Here is a 20,921-nt window from a genome sequence, read left to right on the forward strand (position 1 = left end):
GGTATTCAAGATGTTCTAGTATTAGGATAAAAAGGGCTTCTGCCCATGAACCATGTAACGAACATACTTTGTCACAGAGTTCTATGAACAACTTTCCACAAAATCATCACAAAATTTCTTATTGGGACTTGACCAGGGAGACAAATTGAATTGAGCCACCACCACTCCTGCTGCTCCAGTTTCTCACACCAGAGGAGATACTTCAGCTGGGAAGCTACACTCCCTGAGCTCTATATGTAGTCAGAGGCTAGCAAACAATTACTCCAGAGGTTACTTCACAGTAATTCTGTCTTCCACTCCTCGTAAATTTCTTTTATTAAGAATCCACAGAAACAGAATCTTAGCTAGAATCTTCTTTGTGATGGTTCAACATCTGCAACTCACAGGGAGGCTTCTCTTAACAAATGAGAACAAGTTATCTGGCTGTAGAAATAAGGGAGAATCAATCCTAGCATGGTTTGGGCTGGAAGGGACATTAAAGATCATCCAGTTCCAACATTCCTGCCACGGAAGGAAAACCTTTCCTGTAGACCAGGGTGTTCAAAGTCCCATCCAATCTGCCCTTGAACACTTCCAGGGATGGAGCATACACAGCTTCTCTGGACTACCTGTTCCAGTGCTTCACCACCCTAAAAGCATAGTATTTCTTTCTACTGTCATGTCTAAACCCACTCTCTTTTGATTTAAAGCCATTCCCCCTTATCCTAGAACTACATGCCCTTGTAAAAATGCTCTGTGCATGGTTTAGCATGAAAAAAGGATATGATGTATAACTGAATTAGAGCATCCCTAATAAAAGGGACAAGTTGAATAGTATCTATAGCATATAACATCTCTAATGTGTATGATGGGCTCCTCTAGGCAAATGCTGGCACTACTGAAATCAGTCTGGGTTTTATGCCCATCTTCTGCAAGCCCCATGTGAATACTGCATATTGGGAGACATTAACATTTTTTTAGTTATGCAAACTTTTGCTTCTAGGCTGTAATTTTTCTCTCAATGCCTGGAGCCTATGAGAAAACAGAATTTGCTGGAAACAACTCTAAAACTCTGAAGAAGTGAGGACTGGAACAGATAGTGTGTGTTTAATAAAAGAGAGATGTAGTGTGCTCTTCAGGAAAAAGATTACTGAAAAAGGAAAAGGTCTTTGAAGGCAGAATTGCAGTTTAAATGGGAAAGAGTATAGTGGAATAGATCAATAAACACACAGCAAACAACAAAAGCCCAGGTTCACAGAAATGCAAGGCAGAAGGAGGCTAGAGAAATTCTCTAATCCCTGTGCACTACAGCAGAAATAACCTTACCAAGCTCCTTCTTCACTGGTGTTTCTCTAACCTACAGTTTCTCTAACCTACAGTTTAAATCTTCCCTTGAAAGACAGCACAACCTCCCTGGTAGGTCTTCCTAGGGTTACAACACCCTTATGATTAGAATTTATTTTCTTAAAATCTTCCAATTGTTCTGCTGCAAATTGTAATTTTCCCATTTTTTTTCACTGATGCATATCATGAATAATTGAGGAAGATGGTGTAACTAGAATGTGTCACGTAGAAATAATGTATTCAGTTACTTCAGCAAAGGGAGAATTATAGTCCTCTGTAGCTGACTAGAAAGTCACCATGAGACTCTGAAATGTGAGAACATTTGAAGAACATGGTTGATCACTGTCTTCATAATGACGAAATACATTTGAGATGCTTAAAATGACTATTTGTCTAGCCCTTCAAGCACTCTGCTATTCAAGCCCTGTCTGTCTTCTTGTAAAGATTTTTCACTAAGTTACACTCCACTGGATTTTCCAATCCTCTAGAGGATTATGACAAAGCCATATATTGTCATTATTGGTACAAAAAGAAAAACCTACTTGTGCCACAAAATCTGGTACAAACTCCTGGCTGGAGCAGGTTTGCCTATAGCAGGTTGCACAAGATCATGTCCAGGCAGGTTTTGAATATTTCCAGGGAAGGAGATTCAACAACCACTCTGGGAAGTCTGTTCCAGTGCTCTGTCACCTTCAAATTAAACAGGTTTTTTTCTCATGTTGAAGTGAAACTTCCCATGTTTCCATCTGGAGTTATCTCTTCTCCCAGATAAACAGGGCCCAGCTCTCTCAGCATTTCTTCATAAAAGAGGTGCTCCAGTCCCCTAAACATCTTCATAACTCTCCACTGGATTCACTCCAGGAGTTCCATGTCTTTTTTGTCCTGAGGAGCCCAGAACTGGACACAATACTCCAGATGTGGACTCACTAAGCGTGAGCAGGATGAGAGGATCACCTCTGTTGACCTGCTGGCAATCCTTTTTCTAATGTACCCCAGGATATCAATGATCTTCTTGGTCACAAGGATATACTGCTGGCTTATGGACAGCTTGTTGTCCACCAGGACATCCAGGTCCTTCTCTGCAGAACTGCTTTCCAGTAGATCAACCCTTAACCTGTACAGATGCATGGGGTTATTCCTCCCTGGGTGCATGACAGGACTATTGCAATTATTATTCCAATAAGTTGTCCTTCCATTTTCATATCCATGACTGTTTTACTCTTACAGCTCATATGTTTCTATAATAAATAAATTCTCATCATCTAGTCATAGGCTTTGTGTCATTTTCTCTCTCCAAGGACCACTACCACTTAGATTTGTCCCTTCATATCACATTCACCAAATGAAGGTGGTGAATAGTGGAATAAATGATGAGTCCAAGATTCAGCAGTAGACTCCAAAAGGATAAGATAGGACTGAAAGAGGCCCAGCTATCACAGTGGAAAGATCCACCCTTCCCCCTTAGAAAAAAATTATTTATTCAGTAGTAACCAGAGAAATGTCTGTTCAGATTGAAGTGACTAATAAATACTCTGAGACTATTAATAGCTAAAACTTGGCTAGTGAAATAGAGAGTGGCTTGAGTTGCCCCCTTGCAAGGCAACACCAAATGCTTCTGCTCCCAAAAGTGGCAGCCAAAAGCCCCACGGGCACTGGGTTTTCTTCTGCCACAGAAGCTGAACTTGTGTCTCTGCTGTTTCTGGGAGAATTAGAGGGGCAGCAACTGCTGCTTCTGGAAGGAACAGAAACTCCCTGGCAGCAGCTGCTTGGCAAAGCAAACAACTGAAACAGCTCTGGCAAAGAGTTCTGTAGCCACTGCTGTTTTACAGGCTCCCTTCCTCCCCAGCAGTCTGCTATGCTGTGAAACTCTGCCCTGTCTAAACCTAGTGCTGGCTGGGAAAAGGAGCCCAGTCATGACCTGGGATTGAGAAGATCATATATCCAAGACATAATTTACTGGATGCATTCTTTCTGCTGTGGTTAGAAGGGACAGCTCCATCTCAGCTGCATTTCATTCCTTTATTCATTGCAGATCTGGATTTTGCTGAGAGATTCAACTAAGCATTGTGTACATCTGCTTTAAACAATCTTCAGGAAATAAATAATTTACAATTTGCGCTATTCCATTGCTATTCTTCCTCATAATTTGCCTAAGTCTCTAATGTCTACAGTCATGACTCAAAAGTCCCACTGTGGCAGGCAATGAAGAAACAATCCCTACCTGAAAGAATTTACCATCTAAGTATTTTCTCATTGAAATCAGTAGCAAAAGCTGATAGAAGAGCTTTCTTGCTCCATGGAAGCAAACAGGGGAATAACAGAGAGCATGACAGAAGGACAGACCATTACCATTAGTGGGGCAGCAGGGCAGTCTTTGTTTCAGCTCACTGGCACAATATCTAAGTGCTCTGTACATTTTAATAAGGTATATCCACACCATCTTTCACCCCCTTCTCAAGACTTTCTTCACTGTCAGTGCTCTTCTGAGATTAATATTTTTACATTTCATCCCTTCTGCAATTTTTCAGTTTCTACTGTTCCTTCATGCACAAAGACCAAACAATTTGAGATTCAGGACACTAACTTGTGATGATGTTAAAGGAAAAATCTAGCAAACAAAAAACATCAAGCTAAAGGCCCGCAACATAAAAAGCACATAGAGCTACTTCCTCCAGGACATAGCTCTTCTGGCTCCAGCACACAAAATAGAACCCAAATTACAGGTAGGACAACGTGTTTGAAGTCTTGATCTCTGCCACACATCCTCCCCTGCTTTACAGCAGGGGTTAGCAGCTATGACATAAGTGCAATGGCACATTAGGAGGAAGCTAACGTCAGCATTGGCTCCCAAACCAAATGCTGTTGATGTGCTGCACAGCATTTAAACTTGAATTTTCACTAGCAAATAAACAATCAATTTGGAAAAGAAAACCAAAAATGAGACATTTATTTGTCTGATCTATGTCCTACAGGTCACTAAATAAGGCTAGGAAATACTGGGAGAGATCCTGAAACTCATCCACAAAAATAGATAAAGCAGAACTGTTCCTATCTGAAATACTTGTAGCATGAAACTTCTGCAGGGAGAAGATGCATGGGTACACAGAGATGCACAAACAAGAAGGGTATTAAAACAAAATTAGTGATAGGTTAAAAACATTTCTCCTATGTACACAGTTTATTTGTCTCCAATGGATGTAAACCCTCTGTGTTAGGGTGCAATGGCTGTCCTGACACACATGGTCTTGCTAAGGCTGCAGAAGTGGTTTTTTTTAAACTTGGCTAGCTTTGGAAAAAAGTACTCTATCTCTAGTCATTCTCTGGCAAAGTGCAGTATATCTAATTTTGCTAAATTCCAAAACATACTGTACACCAAAGTACTTGTAGGTGTGAAGTAGAATGTCAGGGATGAGTCAAAGATTAATACCTAAATTATAAAATATGAAATGGGAACTGCAGTCTTAAATATCACGTTAAGAACCAGGAAGTATTTACCTAGTCTAAAGCACCACTTGCATTGTAATAGGCAAAATGCTACTTCTTTTAGTTACAGGGGATTCTTTAATAGTCCCAGGCTTGAGCAGGAAGCTGCATAGGGTGGAGAGGCAGTTTGATGAGACCTTTACAAACTTCAGCATAACTCTTATTCATTGCAGCACTCACTTCAGTCATACCTACTTCCACTGTTCTGCAGAACAAAGATGAGCTTAGGATGGTACTCTAGAAAAATGGATGCTTGACTAGTTAATTTCCTTCAAACATACCACTTCTTCCATTCTTGTACTGCAAGACTGTCAGATAAAGTTTTCCACTTTCACCAATCTGCCCCTTTAGTTACCACATTGTTCTGTTTTCCACTGTCATTACAAAACTCTCTTTTGCTTTCTTAAACAAACAGTCTACCTTAGCAATAATCTTAGCAAACAAAAAAATCTCCTTTATGAGATGCTGTCAGTGCTTCCTTCTTCTTCTTTTACCTTTTGCCTCTTACATGGAGCATGGAGTCCTAAAATCATACATGGAGCTTTTAGATGTTTGGTGAAAAAAACCCCAATAAATAAAGCATAAAAAACCAGAGTTGTAATCAGCTTGTAATTTTCTCACTGTCACTAATCACAACACCTGGTAAAGGCCCAAGGATTTTTTTTAAAAACATACTTGAAGAGACAGTAATGATGTCTCCTTAAATTCATAGGCTAACATGTGGAAGTGGTTCTAACAACACTCAAAACCAAGTTTCAATTCAACTGATTCTTGGAGCTTTACCAACTAACTTCTGTTTTAGTAATCAGTGCCCAGTGAGTCCAGTGTTGCTCAAACCACATGCTTCAGCAACTGATACTTTGCACTGCTCATTAGCTGGTGACAAATAGGATACAAAAATAAAACTTTAGAAAGCAGACTTAAATAGACTTGTCAATGGTTATAGAGAGCCCTGCCAAAAAGTGACTTTATTTTATTAAAAGAAAAATAGGTTTGTTAGAGAAATAATCATTCCAGAGACCAGACTTCTGAACCCTTGCTTTTTAGTCAGTTAAAAATACTCTATAGCTACACACATATTTTTAGTAGAATTGATTAAATATCACTCCCTGACATGAGCCAGCTCACACTCACTGTACTCCAAAGTAGCCATTTCATGTTTTAGCATCTTCAGCAAGTCTTAAGATGGCTTGAACTCTATTCTTGACTGTTTGGTCCTTTGGTTATCAGAACATAATTACTAAAGAAGGTAATCAGAAACAGCAGGGATGAGAAATCTACAGGTAAGTTTCTGGCCTTGTGGTTGTCTTAAATCCTTGATTAAGTCAGACTATACTTATGGCTGAAGGCTCAAGATCTCCTTCATGCAGCTTTTTCTCTGTAGTTTGTCGTGTTTTCTTTCTAGCTATTTCTTATATTATGGAGATTCAGGTGCTTACTATGCACCCGACTTTTTTTTTGCAACTTTAAGTTGCTCTTAATGCAATTTACTTCATCTAATATGCAGTTGGGTCAGATAAATAGCCCTCTATATACAACTTTATTTGCCAAATCTCTGCTATAAGGACTGGTATATAAAGAACATACAGAGATTTTCTTTCTATAAAGAAAAGCAACTAAACAAACTGAATTGATACTCAGAACATGTAAATGAAATTCAGAAAGTAAAGCTAACTGAATGCCTGAAAGGATGCAGACTGCTGGACTTTGAATATACTAAAATACAAAATATTTACAAGAGCCCTAGCAGAGGAAAGTATTGCAACTCTATAAACTTCAAGATCTAAAATCTTACATCATCAGTCTGAATGTTTTGCTATGATTTTACTAAGCAACCTAGTACATTGCTACCCATTACTGCATTTGAGTATGATAGTCAGTCCTATAAAACTTGGTAGAATGAGCATTGTATTATAGAACAGAATCACTGTGGTTGAATAATCTAATGGCAGCAACAGAGATGGTCACTAAGTTAATTTTTGGGATTCTGCTTTAATCCTATGCCATAGTTATTGCTAAGCATCTCACAAACAAGCCAGTTCACAGTATAATATTCTCAGCAATTAATGAGTTAGCACCTATAATTACAAGAGCTCAAATATTTCCTTTTTTTTGCTACTGTGCCAACTATAAGCTCATAAATGCTGTTAAAGTCTGTCAGCATCTTACTGAGGAGGCAATCCACAGTGAGAACTAAGGAAAATCAAGGTATTCGAGGTTTATTCGGATATTACAATAAATGGTGGTAACCAATATGAACAATCATGTTACAGGAAAATTTTTCAAAAGCTCTATGCCAATTTCAATCTTACTGTTTTCAGATACAGGAAAAGGCTTGAAACCCCAAGTAATTAGAAAGAAGACTGGAAACTATTGTTAGTAGTGATATTTCTACAGAAGTGTCAAGGGAAACTTGCATCTCTGAAAGAGGTCAAAGTCACTAAGATAAAAATTTCAGCCTGTGAGAAATTCTTGCAAAAAGAGTGATAGAAATTACTCCTGGTGAAATTTTCTGAAATAGTCAGATGATGTGAAACAATTAGGTTGATAAACTTTACGTGAAGTGTGACTTCTAGTAAGATTTGGGGACAACAATATGTACCTGTATCATAAAAAATACCCATAATAAAGAACCAGAGAGAAAACCTTTAACACTCTGTCTGCGAGTAGGAAATGTAAGAGATCTCCATGTAGAGAACTGCAAGGGAAACCACAGGCCATTTCAGGTACAGGCTCTCACAAATATCTAATTATTTGCCAGACCCATTGTGAATTTGGGGCAGATCTACTCTAGTGAAGTAACAACTCACTCTACTTTTCTTCTTTAGCTATGACATCTAGGAAAATTTGTTGTTCATCTACAGCAAGCATAGTTGTAGATGGGTCCTATCATTTTTAGTGAAATGGGGGGAAAAAAGCAGATTTATACCTGAGAATTTTGTGTGACTGTGTTTGACTCCTTCCTTCTCATCCCCAAAATACCAAGATTGGCAAATTGGGACAAAAATTCAGACAAGTATTCAGAGTGTAATGTAGAAACCCATTTAGCTTTATAAGAATATATCTTATAGCCACTAGCAAAAGGTTTCCTCTGCTGGCAACTCTCAATACATGTTTGGAGTAGTTAAATTAACCTTCAGGACAGGACTTCTGGACTTCACAGCTAAATATCTAATTTTCCCTGCCTCTTCTTTTTGCCCTTCTGCTTCCTTTTTAGCATGCTCTCATCAAGTCTTCTGCTTCCTGTCAGAAATAAAAGAGTTCCAGATGTGCAAGGGTCTGCTTCAAATGATTTGCCATGTTAAAAAGAAGAAGAAAGTGTTAGGGAATGGAAAACTTAATTTTTTGTTCACAAATCAAAAACAATGCAAGTATTAAAAGAGGAGAAACAAAATTTCCAATATCATATACTCTGATGAAACAAAAAAGTTCAGAGAATGCTAGATATGACCGACCTTAAAAAAGAAACAGCAGTGAGAAATTAAAAAAAAAAAAAAGTGGATAAATTTCATATTAGTCACAATAGAAACCTGAAAAAAAATTCATACTCTAAGTGCATCTCAGATTTTGTATTTAGTTATAGAAACTGAGCGATTGCTGGAATAGCCCCCTTTACTTGCTTCAGAGTAACAGAGGAGGGACAGAAACAGAGAATTAAACGCATTTCACTTCCCTGATTCTGAGTTTGGGCTGCATGCTGCATAATTTTATTTTGGCCTGAAAAAGATATTAATATTTGGAGATATATAAATGCCTTCTTTGCTTCTATTGTCAGCAAAGTAGGTTATCACTAGTTTTTAGATAACAAGTATTTTCACTGCGTGAAGTATGCTGAGACTTTATTTAAAACTTGTTCTCTTTTCCGTTCTATTATCCTGGCCTGTAGCAGCTCTCTACTAAACATCCCTGTTTCATAGGCTTCATCTTGACAACACCAACATGCCAGGGACATTTTGGTAGCCAAGTGGATTCATTGACACTTACTATTAAAACAGCCTATACCAACTGAAGTTTTAGGTAATTATTTCAATATTTGCTACATTATTGTTATGGTAACAGCTAAGAACACATTCAATCACTACATTGTTTGACAAATATAGCATTTTAAATTGAATATTGCTTTTCTTCAAGCTATCATAAAATATGCATACATTGTCTCTATTAACAGTATTACTGTAGCACATCTCTCCTGGTTCTCCCTTTCTTATTTTGAATTCTTGCTTGATATTACTGAGAAGCATCAATACTTCTGCAAAGGCTGATTAGCATGCAGTGACTTGATAGACATGTTGGAAGGCAGAACTAACAAATTTCCAGCATACTACTAGATTATGCATTTCTCTCAGTGCATGCAAAAAGAGATCGTTGTTCACGTACCTCTGATACTTCTGTTGATGCCTTTGTCAACATCTGTTCACAGAAGTGGCTATTGGCATGCACTTATCTGAGAATCGCTATGCAAATATATGCAGCTGCAGTGAAAGAAGTCCCTATAAGATTTGAACAAACCCATTTTATCAGAATAAGAATGTTGAGGTGACTGACAGGTCCATTGTCACAGCCCTACAGAAGCTGGCTGCCTGCTTTTTCAACTATTAAAGCAGAATATTATTTGAGTAGTAGAAGCATTACTGTGAACATAGAAATTCCCAGTTCTGGTAACATTTTGCTTGATCCTGTTTCATTGTAGAGCAGTGATGTACGTTCTCAGAGGAATCAGGCTTGGACAATGAAGGTGATGTGAAGTGATAGTGCCATTCACCATGGACAGGCCCCCTATTCTTAGGCAGTGTTTGGGAGACCAAAGAGGAATCCTAAAACAACACCCTTAATTAAAATCAACTCTCCATTTATACTCATGGAAGTATGCAAAAGACAAACTGGTGGGATCTAATCGATGCTTTCTTGGCTACTTGTTAAGGGTGATGCTTCAGATATTTGTGATGAAGGCCTGACCAGGACAGCTGGTGAAATGCAGTACTCTCCAGTGTCTGATCAGTCTGAGCTAGACTGCTTAGAACAACAGGCATTGTCAAAAGTGTTGGTTGCAACAATCACCTCATTTGTTACCCCCTCTGCAGCTGTTCCAAGAGCCACATATGAGTTTGAGGCTGGAGTGAAGGCTTTATTTGGTATTCTATATCATCACTTGACACTGGAGGAGAAAGAACTGGTATTCTATATTCTACAGCTGTCTACCTCCAAGGTTTTGGTAGCTCATACAGGTGCACAGGCAAAAAGCTGCCAGACACGTTTTTATGTCTTCCTTTCTCTTAACAGAGCATGCAACATAAAGCACAGTTTTCCCCAGCACTTCATCTTTACCATGGTTGCAGAAGACAAAGCAAAGAAGAAAACAGCACTATTTACTTGGAGAGAAGAAGGGACATGTACTGAGTCCAGAAACACAGAAACACCTGTCCTAAAATGCTATATGACAACTGCAGACCAAAGAGTGAGCAATTCCTTAATCCTCACCTCTGCTCTATATTTAAAAATGTGAAGGGCTGCTACTGTGGATCCTAGTTTTTCAGTTCCAACATTAAAACAACTTGTTTAGAGATCCTGCTTGATAATGAGTCAACTACTTTTACACTGCATATTGTACATACAAGCATAAGTAATCTTGCCTTCCCATCACACACTGTCAAACAACAGGGGGCTAAAGCAGTAGCTTAAGGCACAGGCTTAAGCAAAGGCAGCCCCCCACTTTAAAAAGCAGATTAGGCATGTGACAGATGCTTTGTGATAATTTATGAATAGTGTAGGTTGACCTGATTTTTATGATGTTGATTGTATGATTATGTTGGCTTGATTTAATTAGAAGGCACAGGCAAAGCCTGACATACTTGATAAACACAAGCTACCCACCGATAAACACCCTCAGGTCAGTTTGTGATAAAACCTGAATTCTCAGCTGTGGAGAACCTATTTCTGGGGCCCAGGCAAGCTGCTGGAACATCTTTGGTCAGTTTGAATGTTGAGATTAAAACAACTCCAGTGGCTATGCATAGGATTCCTAAGCAATGTGCTGTAAAGTCAAGTGAGTTGTCACAGAGGGTCAGTTGTTGAAAAGAACTTATAATATCACCCTGCCCCCTTGACACCTTGAGGAAAAAAAATATTCTGGCAAGGCAGAACACCTAAAGTCAATTTTCCCTACTTGTTTTCCTCTCTACTGATGATACTGTTTTAGGACATCTGCATGCTCAAGATAAATCCGTAGGTGCCTGCAGTCTGAGGGACTCACAGGTTATCACAGCCTTTGGTTCAGAGGGTATGGAAATACCAGTATTCCGCAGCATGTAAAGACACGAGCCCCTGCATGAAGGGACTGAGCTCAGAGGCACCAGATGTAGCTAGCTCTAGTTGTTATAAATAGCAGCTTAAAGTTTCATGATTAAAATAATCTGCCCCTCACATATGGAAACTTTGAATGTATTCATAAATGTGCAATAATCAAAAGGAGTTCAGTTCCTCACTGTTGATCTGGTATTGTAGAATATTTGCCTATAGAGCAAGACCACCTGGGGAATCCTGCACAGGGGCAAGAGGGAGAGACTCATGGTTTCACAGCTCCAACCACTTGGGAGACCACATTCTACTAAAGTATGTCAGAATGTTTTATCTCTTTGTGACCCAGACAGGCACCTCTTATGACATGATGAGGTTTGACATCCTTCATAGCTGAGTTTCTGTGTGAAAAAGACTGTGCTTGGGCAGGGGAGTGAACATGGGCAAAAAACACCAGAATACATCACCAGGTAAGTTCCTATTCAGTTTGCAACTGTGAGGCACACTTTGACATGCAATCCCCAAAGCACCCTGGATCCTGTAACACAGAGAAAGGAGTGGAGTACATTATATGGCAAAGTTCCAAGCCAGTTCAATGGGGGCAGTAGTTCCCCTGAGAACTTTTGATATTTCTGCCATTGCTGCTTCTAATTTAGCTCATCACGAGGCCCTTTTGCATGCATAATGATGTTCAATCTCCCACTGTCAGCACACATGTACCCCTTGTATATATCAGAAATTTGACCTTCAGCCTTTTCCAGACTTCTGTGTTCATCACATTAATACATGACAAATAACTCCATTCAAACATTCCCTTGCTCCACCATCACAGATGATGCCTTGCTGCTGACACTGACACACTGCCTCTCTTGCTACTCTGCTCACTCACAGTTATCCCTTTGCTGGAATAACTTTTCTAAGGCAGCAAATACCCTGACATTTGAAGAATTGTGCAGAGCAGTAGGTTATAGAGGTAAAGTGCTAATAATGTTTCCTGCAATATTCAGATCATAGCTGGACAAAATGTTTCTTTGAAATAAGAAAGATTCTATGTGGAGTTACAAATTTATTTTTTTATTCTTAATTTGGGTAAATTTTACCAAAATGTTTATTCTTAAAAATAGCTTTCATTTGGCTTGGGGAATATGACATACCTGCAAAAAATGGTAAAAATATTGTACTTTGATTTTTTTTATGGCGAGGTTATTTTTGCTTTTCAAGCCCAAAACAACTTATAGTAATTTAAAATTTCTATCAAAATGTATTTAAAAATTATTCAGAAAACTCAAATTGAAAATATCCCCTTGTTTCAGGCCAATCAAGATAACTCTTTTAGTCTTTAATTCTATGATTTTCTGTTTAAATATTCATCATCTCAAATAAAAATTACTTCTTCCTCTTCCTATGTCTGTCAAAAAATCTTCTTCACATTTGCTGTAATCCTGGACCCAATTTAAAAGATTATTTAAGCGTGCCTTTAATTCTGAGGCTAAGTTAAACACTTTCTCAGATCCTCTGTTGAATAACTGAATGCCAAGTATGCTGAAGTGCTAAACCTCTCCAATCCTTTCTTCTCTTCTGCTTTTCTACACAGGACTTTTCTTCACTGCTCAATAGCAAAAAGAATGACAGCATGTTAGAAATTGAGAAGTTTCATAAATTCAAAGATGCTGCTCCCAGCCTTTTGTTCAGCAGAGAGAGAAAATAAAGCAACATCTACAAAACTTCTGTGTTTAGAAGCAACGTAAGTTCTCTTGAACACCTGAACGGTTCTTCCCCTCCCATCTGCCTAAACAGGTATTATTTTTGATGTAAAGACACAGAAACAAGGATTGCATAAAAAACAACAGAACAAAATGGGGTACCATCCTTGCAGAAGGCATCTGATCAGTTAAATTACCATTGTTTTTCCCCTTCCCCCCTCCAGCCCTACTGTGTACAAATAGAATAAACAATCAAATTCACACTGAAGTCCAGGGCTTCCTTTTTCTCTCGTTCAAACACGTTTCATAACAGACTAGGCTCCATTTGTATACACATATATTAAAGAAAGAACACATTTGAATCAAAAACTCCCTCCATGTTTCAAGCTGCTTATGTCTTATACATGCACATACATTTCACACATCAGGGGAACAAGCACACAGAACCAACCTCAAGCAGTTAACTCCTAGCACCCTTCCTTTGTTCAGCTCCCACAAATTTCTGCTGCTGGTGGGTGTAAGTCTTTTGAACTTCTTGAAAGAGAAAACTGTAGCTCAGTGTGTTTAACCATGTGCTTTCCAGGACTGCAGGCAGAACTTGAGAAGGAGCAATATGAACGCGTGGTGAGCAGCTCACAGCATTCACTGGGGCTTTTCTGGTTTTTTGCAACTGCTCATCAGTTTCAATTGGACACACAATAGCATCCCGAGTATCTGTGTGCCTCAGACACCACTCATTTAGCTTTACTCAGCAACAAGAGGAAGAGGAGTATTTTGAGCTTTGCTCTCTGGGTTGAAAGTTGAAATTAGCTAGTTCAACCAGAATGCTGGAGAATGTGCTCACTGCCCTGCATGAGGGGAAATGCCTCTCTCTTAGAGGTGCTGGTTGTATTCCTCATACCTCCCCTAGCTTTTAAACACCATTAAATATACCTCTTTTGTTAGCTTGGAAGGGCATGCCTTCTACAGCTAATGCCTTGTAACAATACTGACAGATGCAGTCATAACAACTATTGCATGGCCAGAGAAAGAAAGGAAACTACTGCTGACCTTGAGTGCAGTATAGAAGTTTTCAAATATGTTATGTAGTCAGAAGGAAAAAAACAGTTTGAAGAATAAATGAAATTTAAGAAATGGGGTAGGAAAATCTAAGGAGGCCATGGCCAAGAATCTGTAAACAGGAAAGACTCTTTAGGAGAGAATACAGAAACAGACAACTACCCAGCAAAGTAGCAGAGCTTTAACTCATATTTACTACAGTTTGTAAACTCACACCCAGATATAGCAATAAAATAAATGCCTACTTCATGAAATCAGATTCACCCAAAAAATTATTCTCCTGCTTGGTCAGAAAGGAACACATGAAATCTCTGTCGCCCATTTGCCTAACCCAAGATCAAGCTGCCAAACTGATGAGCAAACAAAAGAAGCAAAATCTTCAAAAACCCTGCCCACCCTGCTCCTGTAACAAGTGACAAAAGGACAATCAACTCTGGCCAGGTGGAAAACATTGCCCCTTTCCTCTGGAAATCAGCACCTGGTCAGCCTCCTTTAAGTAAGCTGGGATTGTGCTGCTTCATGGCAGGTGAGAGCCTTTGAAAGGTCAGGGATTGCTGAAAGGTCAAGAGAAAGAAAAACCAGCATGTGCAATAACTATCTTCCCATTATATCCCAAGGTTGCATATTTGGTTTTCTCAAGTTGGGAAGAGAAGGAAGGTTGGGCCCTGCACTGCTCCCTGGGGAAAGGCTGCTCTGCCAGCTTGCCTCTGACTCACTGTTGCGACATCTGGTATTAAAGCTTAGGTAGTTTGAAGATCAGTGGAAAAGAGCATTTAAAAATGCATTATTTCACCTGTTCATTTGATTTTTAAATAACTGTGTTAATTCTTATTTACCACATCAAGCCCCTGAACATACTGAGCATTGTTCCAAGTTATTGTAACCTTCCTTTTTCAAGTGGATTTAAGCCATTACGGTCTATCACATAAATCCTTCTTAGTTTGCGGATTATTGACCTGATAGGCCCAAACAGCTCCATCTGTCCTTTTAAGTGGGCATGAATGCTCTGAGTGTTTAGTGCTGTGAGTGTTTATTGCTTTCAATCCTATTATTTACAAAATGCTTTCTTTCTCTGTCGCTCTGCATGTGTGTGTGTGTGTGTGTTTAGTATTCAGGGACAATTTATTGTCAAATTGTTGTCTACACTCTTTTAAATATGGGGCTTTCCAGTGCAAACTGCCCCCATACAGATGCATAAGCGAATGTACTGCTGCTTGACTTGGGAAATAAAGCTGTTGACTTAGAGCCAGCCTTTGAGAGCAATGTAAAAGTTGATAGACTGGAAGAACATTTGAAAGTGAAAAGGGACTCCCTTTTGAAATGTTGATGTGAATCAAGGCTGAGTTAATGAAGCTTTTACAGTCATAAAGTTACTTTCAGATATCTATTCTAAGTGGTTCTTTTGAAAGAGCTAAAATGATGCTCAAAGGGACCTTTGTTGAAGCAAAAACAGGAGTAAAATAGTTTATTACCTGTTGATATGTGTCAGGGTGAGAGTATAAAGAGAAAAACAGGCATTTTTCATTGGTCGGCATTTGTGGGTCAAATAATTTACCTGAGTTAATTACAGTAATTTCACGAATACAAGCCGCAGCAATTTGACAAAAATTTTGGTGGAAGCCCGGAAGTGCGGCTAATAGTCGGGTGCGGCTAATATATTAATAATTTTCTGACATTTACAACCCCAGACGTGCTAGCCAGAGTGCCGAGCCAAGCACCGGCCAGTAAAAGCCGGCATTTCGCAATTGTTACAGTGTTACCATGTTGCCCTGGCTCCCTGCAGGCAGCACGGGGGGCGGGGAGAGAGGCGGGAGAGCTCTCTTTCCTCCTCTGCTGCAGCCCAGGGGAGGAGGGGGGGGGGTGCTGCCATTGCCGCAGCTCGGGGGGGCCGCGCCGCCATTGCCGCGGCCCGGGGAGCCGACGGGGGGGGCGCGCCACCATTGCCGCGGCTCCGGGAGCCGACGGGAGCCCTGCGCAGCCATTGCCGCGGCCCGGGGAGGGGGGGGGGAAGTGCGCGCCGCCATTGCCGCGGCTCGGGGAGGAGGCGGGGTGCTTTGTCCGCGCCCGCCGCCGGTGCCACGGGCGCGGGAAAGCTCCGTCCCCGCCCGCCGCCGCTGCCGTAGGAGCGGGGGAAGCTCCGTCCCTGCCTGCCACCGCGGAGCAGCGCCGACCCGGGGTGACCGAGCCCAGGGGCAGCGGCGGCCGGCCCCGAGCGGCAGCACCGGGCTGGGCCACCCGGCCCCGTCAGCGCCCCCTAGCGGGCCGAGCCTGCACAGCCTTAGCTCAGCCAGTAAACCCCGCCCTCCCGCGGTTCTGTTACTAATTGCACGCGGGTCCTCGCTGCGAACGACAGAGCAGCTTATATTCGGGTGCGGCTTATCTATGGACAAAAACCGAAATATTTGCCAACACCCGGAGATGCGGCTTATACTCAGTGCGGCTTGTATTCGTGAATTTACTGTATTGTGATATGTTGAGTCAAATAATTTCTGATGGAAGTTTTAAAGTACTATGAAAAGGTTGCCTGTGCAAGGAAGCCTGTTCTTTCCTGTCCCGAAGGTATTCTACACACAGAGTTTCCTGTTAGGCAATATACTGAAAAGCCTGGAGACAAATATCAAGACAAAAATCTGCAAAATGTGGCTGCCACCTTGGCCTGATGGAATTCATTGCTGAATTTTTGAGATCTTCCTATGGGTGAGCTCCTTCACCTGGCACCAGGAGGCCAGGCCATGCAGAACATGTGGATGTGGCTTCCCAGTACGCAGAATTCTTTGCCTCTGACGTGGCTGGATTCTCTTTGCAACAAAGGTTAGTGGAAAAGAGACAGTCTAGCAAGTCTGTTCTGAATAATATTTTAAAATCATATAGAAACTAAAAAAAAACCACTTTGCAGATGGTCTGTAATAGCTTTTGTATACAAAAATGGAGATGTCTTAGGTCTAACACTTGGTAGAGAATGGTTTGTAAGTGGCTTATGCTCTTTTGTAACATATGTATGCAAGAGACACACAGTTGTTTTTTCGGGGATAGGAAAGCTCAGGAAAGTGGGATGATATTTTTGGCAAGCTATTTTTGCAGAAGAAATGCCAGGTGCCAGCACCTTCTCAAATCCTGAGCTATGGTCAAAATTTGAGTGAAGCTGTGAAACACCTTTGGTCATACTGTTTTGTGTACGATTATGTTATTTTAAGTATACTTGTGTTAGTACTCAGAGCTCAGTCCATTGAATGCCTTTTTATTTTTTTTTTCTTATCTGAGTGATTTATTACTTTTTTTTTAAGTCACCTGGACCCACTGATCCATCCATTATTGGACCATTGACTCACTGTAGGATTTAACTAAATCTTGTTGTAAGCACAGAGCTTGCATAAAACACTTCTTCCTTGAATAATTGTGTCCTAGGTGCTCACACTGTTTCGGCAGGGAGAAAAGTGGTGGCCTCTGGAGACAGTCCACCAAGCAGGTTTTGGGAGAGGGCATCAGCTTCCCTGGATGAAGCTATTGGAAATTCTGCCCTGTTATACAAATTTAAAGCAAAAGTTAGAAGTGTTTAGGAAACTTTCACTTCCCTTTTAGCATCAAACAGAACATTTATTTTTAGGGATGAGCACATTTAATCCTGCCATGCTGGATACTTAGCCTAATGGAAAAAGAGAGTGATCCAGATGTTCAGCAGCACCTTGGGCAACTGTTTTAGCAACATTCATGAAATGCTGATATGCTTGAAGATATGGAAGACAGTGATAAAGAACATTTCTGCAGCATTAAAAATTAAAGCTTTGCTCTCTGAAATGTAAGCAGATCACTACCTAGCATTCTGCATATATCATATCCATAAGCTTTAGGATGATGTCTAGAATTCCAAGTGAATATGGTTTCCTTATTGTATAGTATTAAGTAGCATTTTTATCCTACATAAATGGAAACGGAGCATCTGATAGAGAAGCATCTAAGAAATAAATTGGTACATATATGTTTTATTTTTATACATATAATACATATAAATGCACTAAAACTCTATGTAGCAAATTTTATCCACAGTCACCCTAGGTACCAATAGAATGTATTTAACACTGAGATATTTATAGGAAAAATCAGTAAATTTATGTTTGTCCCAACTTTGGCTCATTGAAATACTGAGATGAAGTTCCCCAAACCCCTTTTTTTTTCAAATGTTTTCTCTGCACCAAACGCAGGGTTTCCATAAGGGAAAGGGAGCTGGGCTTGCTACAGAAAGCTCTTAACTCCATCACCCTGAATGAATGTGGGGCCAGAAGGGAACTTTTCAGTGCTCACTGTTTCTGTTTTAACATTTCAGTCACCAGGAGGAGGGAGAAGGCTTTAGTGTATTACTGGAGGCTATTTATTTTATGAACTGTACCAATACTGTGGCTTATATTCTACTTGGCAACTAAATTAGTTTCTGAGTTTATATTCACAGTAATCAAGTTTATCTAGTTAGGCTATAAAACTGAAAAATCAGGCACAAGTGAAGGTGGGTTTTGATCAAGGTGCTTTTAGCTATTTTAGAACCTAGAACACTGTTTTGGTGGTGACTTTAATACTTAAGTCTTAAAAGCTTATCCAAGAGATATGAAGGCTGAAGGAACAAAATCACTGCTGCAGTATTTTATTAAAGCAGCTCACATTATACTGAAGGCTTGTAAACTGACCTGTTTCTGTGAAAGCCACTCTTCTGCATCTTGTTTTGATAGGCTAATAAAAAAAAGAAGGGACATTCTGTAGAAACTTGCAAGCTTTGGGACCAGGAGACTGAAATATAAGGGGTAACACAGTATACATTCTTTGAAAGGAAACTGGTCCATACATGAGTTCATGCATTCTTCTTATGATAAAGGGTATGCAACAAAACAAATTGCTATCCATAGGTCTTTCATCTTGAAACGGCAATGAAAACTCAGCTGGTGGTTATAGTCTCAAAGCCCACTGCTAGCTGGGAACATAACATAGTACAGGTCTCATTACCACCTGGAATTCTTTTAAACTATACTGTATTCACCTGATGTCATTTAAAGGGGAAAGAATGATGAATGCTCAATTAATTGTAAAATAAAAAACAGAGGAAACACAGAGGAATACACAGAGGAAACATCTGACTATTTTGGTATGCAATGATCTTCTTGGCGGAATAATTCATTTTAACGCGAAATAGCTAGTTTTGCAATAAACCACTTCTCCAGGATGGACCAATTCTACTACAGCTTCATTAAAAATTTCATCCTGAGGCTTGCCAGATCCATTGAAAGCTGTGGGATGTGATCACAGTGTTTGAATCTTAAAGCAATTCCAAGTGGAAATGTCTGTGAATAAGCACTGGGGCATTTGGGTAACCCTAAGCCAAGCTGGTAGGAGGTTTCATAAACTGGAATGAATTCTGCAGCCCCTCGCTCCAGAAGCCTTGAGCTCAGTGAATCCTGATGGGCTGCTGGCTAGGCAGGTTTGGCTTTGGCAGCCTGGGATGTGCACAGTTTCTTAGGTCATAGCTCTCTCTCCTCTTTTCTGTTGAATTTGGCTTCCATCACAGAGTAAGGCAACTTTTAGGGTAGCTGAAGTCTGCAGCGCACCTCTGGTCCTCCATGCACCACTGGAAAGGTGCAAAAACTCTGCAGGGTCACAGCTGACCCCAAATCACAGACACAAAGCCATGCTCTGGCCTTATCTCTGCTTGTAGCCTGCAGGCAGAATATGATGGAGAACAAAGCATGCAGAGGAGTTTTAGCAGGAGGACTTCAACTGTCCTTGTACCTTCTTTGTTCCAGGCAGTTACAGTGAGTTGCCCTAGAACACAGTGATGAGTCTATGGGAGACAAAATTGGCCCTTTTCTTCAAAGAACATTGAAGAACTTTGTTCTTCCTGTTTTTTGGGGGTTTGTTTTGGTTTTTTGTTTTGTTTTGTTTTGTTTTGTTTTGTTTTAATCAGTAGAGTCTCTACAAAAAAACTTACCATGACTGAGTAGAGCTTTCTTTTCAAGTAGTGGAAGTCAACACAATGTTCTGAAATCACAGTGAATATCACATTCCTGACAGCTTGATGGCATCTCCAGATGCTGAGATGAAATGATGCAGAGGAGCATAGATTATCTGATAAATATCTACACTGATCCCAAATGGTCCCAAAGGAGAAAGGTGCTCTATCTTATGAGGATTTTACTGTGGTGCTCTCTACTCCCTCAAGAGATGTGTCTGCCTCTAAGCACTGTGTAAATAAAAAGCACCACTTAGAAAGAGGATCCTTCTTTTAGCTTTGCAGCAGCAGTAAATCCTGAGAGTGGTCTTATTCACCTCTTAGACACCAGAAAAACCTTTGTGGCAGAACTATCATACAGCTTTATGTTCATATAGCACCTCTAGGACATCTTTTCAGGAGAGGCCTCTGTGTGGTTCCCTAATAAAAATAACGAGTTAATAATCCTTGGCAGTATACATGAAAATTTGCTTTTGAAAGCATGGAGCCACAAGACAAAGTTTATCAATGAAGGGCACCAGAGCAATTATGAGCAGTCCCCAGAGAATTAATCCTTCAAGAGTGCATGAAATCAGTCTGGCAGCCTCTGAAATACACAGTCCAGTTGCTTATGTCTATACAAATATTCACCCTCTTGCCATGGGGGCACTAAGGAGTGCAGATCAAAGGGACTGTTTCAGGACTGAAACAGTCACTCTGCAGCAAAAAGCCAAGTAAAGACTGATAATTATTTTATCTGTGCTGAACAACATTGTAAGCAAATTGCACATAATTATGACAAAATACCATCAAGAATATGACAGTCTCCTGTTGTATGCTGGGGCATCTGGCACACAGCGCTGCCGAGTCAAATGTTTGTTCCCTTTCTGATGATTGGTGTTTGTTTTTGTGTCTGTTGCATTGATTCACACTCTTGCTTCAATAAAGACTTTTTTACTGTCATTGTGTTCACTGATTTATGCCAGATGATTGAACTTCAGTAGCCAGAGTCTCATCTTCACTCCTCACTGCAGGGACTGTTCCCTGTCAGAATCTCTTCCCATTCCTTGGCAAGGGCAGACAAATGAGCC

At 40.2% G+C, this 20,921-nt stretch overlaps 1 long non-coding RNA gene across 6 annotated transcripts in view; it reads left to right on the plus strand.

Annotated features, from left to right (window-relative positions):
* LOC117002582 overlaps positions 1 to 20,921 on the plus strand; it is a 73,101-nt gene that overhangs the window by 25,075 nt on the left and 27,105 nt on the right. For 4 of the 6 annotated variants that reach the window (XR_004419309.1, XR_004419310.2, XR_004419315.1 and 1 more), the window contains 4 exons: positions 10,087 to 10,261; positions 11,450 to 11,570; positions 12,695 to 12,844; positions 16,422 to 16,673. This is a non-coding gene — a long non-coding RNA (uncharacterized LOC117002582). The remainder of the gene's footprint in view (positions 1 to 10,086; positions 10,262 to 11,449; positions 11,571 to 12,694; positions 12,845 to 16,421; positions 16,674 to 20,921) is intronic. The other 2 variants (XR_004419311.1, XR_004419317.1) reach the window with 2 other exon arrangements.

This window comes from Catharus ustulatus, chromosome 1 (genome assembly GCF_009819885.2).
Source record: "Catharus ustulatus isolate bCatUst1 chromosome 1, bCatUst1.pri.v2, whole genome shotgun sequence".
NCBI classification, from domain to species: domain Eukaryota; kingdom Metazoa; phylum Chordata; class Aves; order Passeriformes; family Turdidae; genus Catharus; species Catharus ustulatus.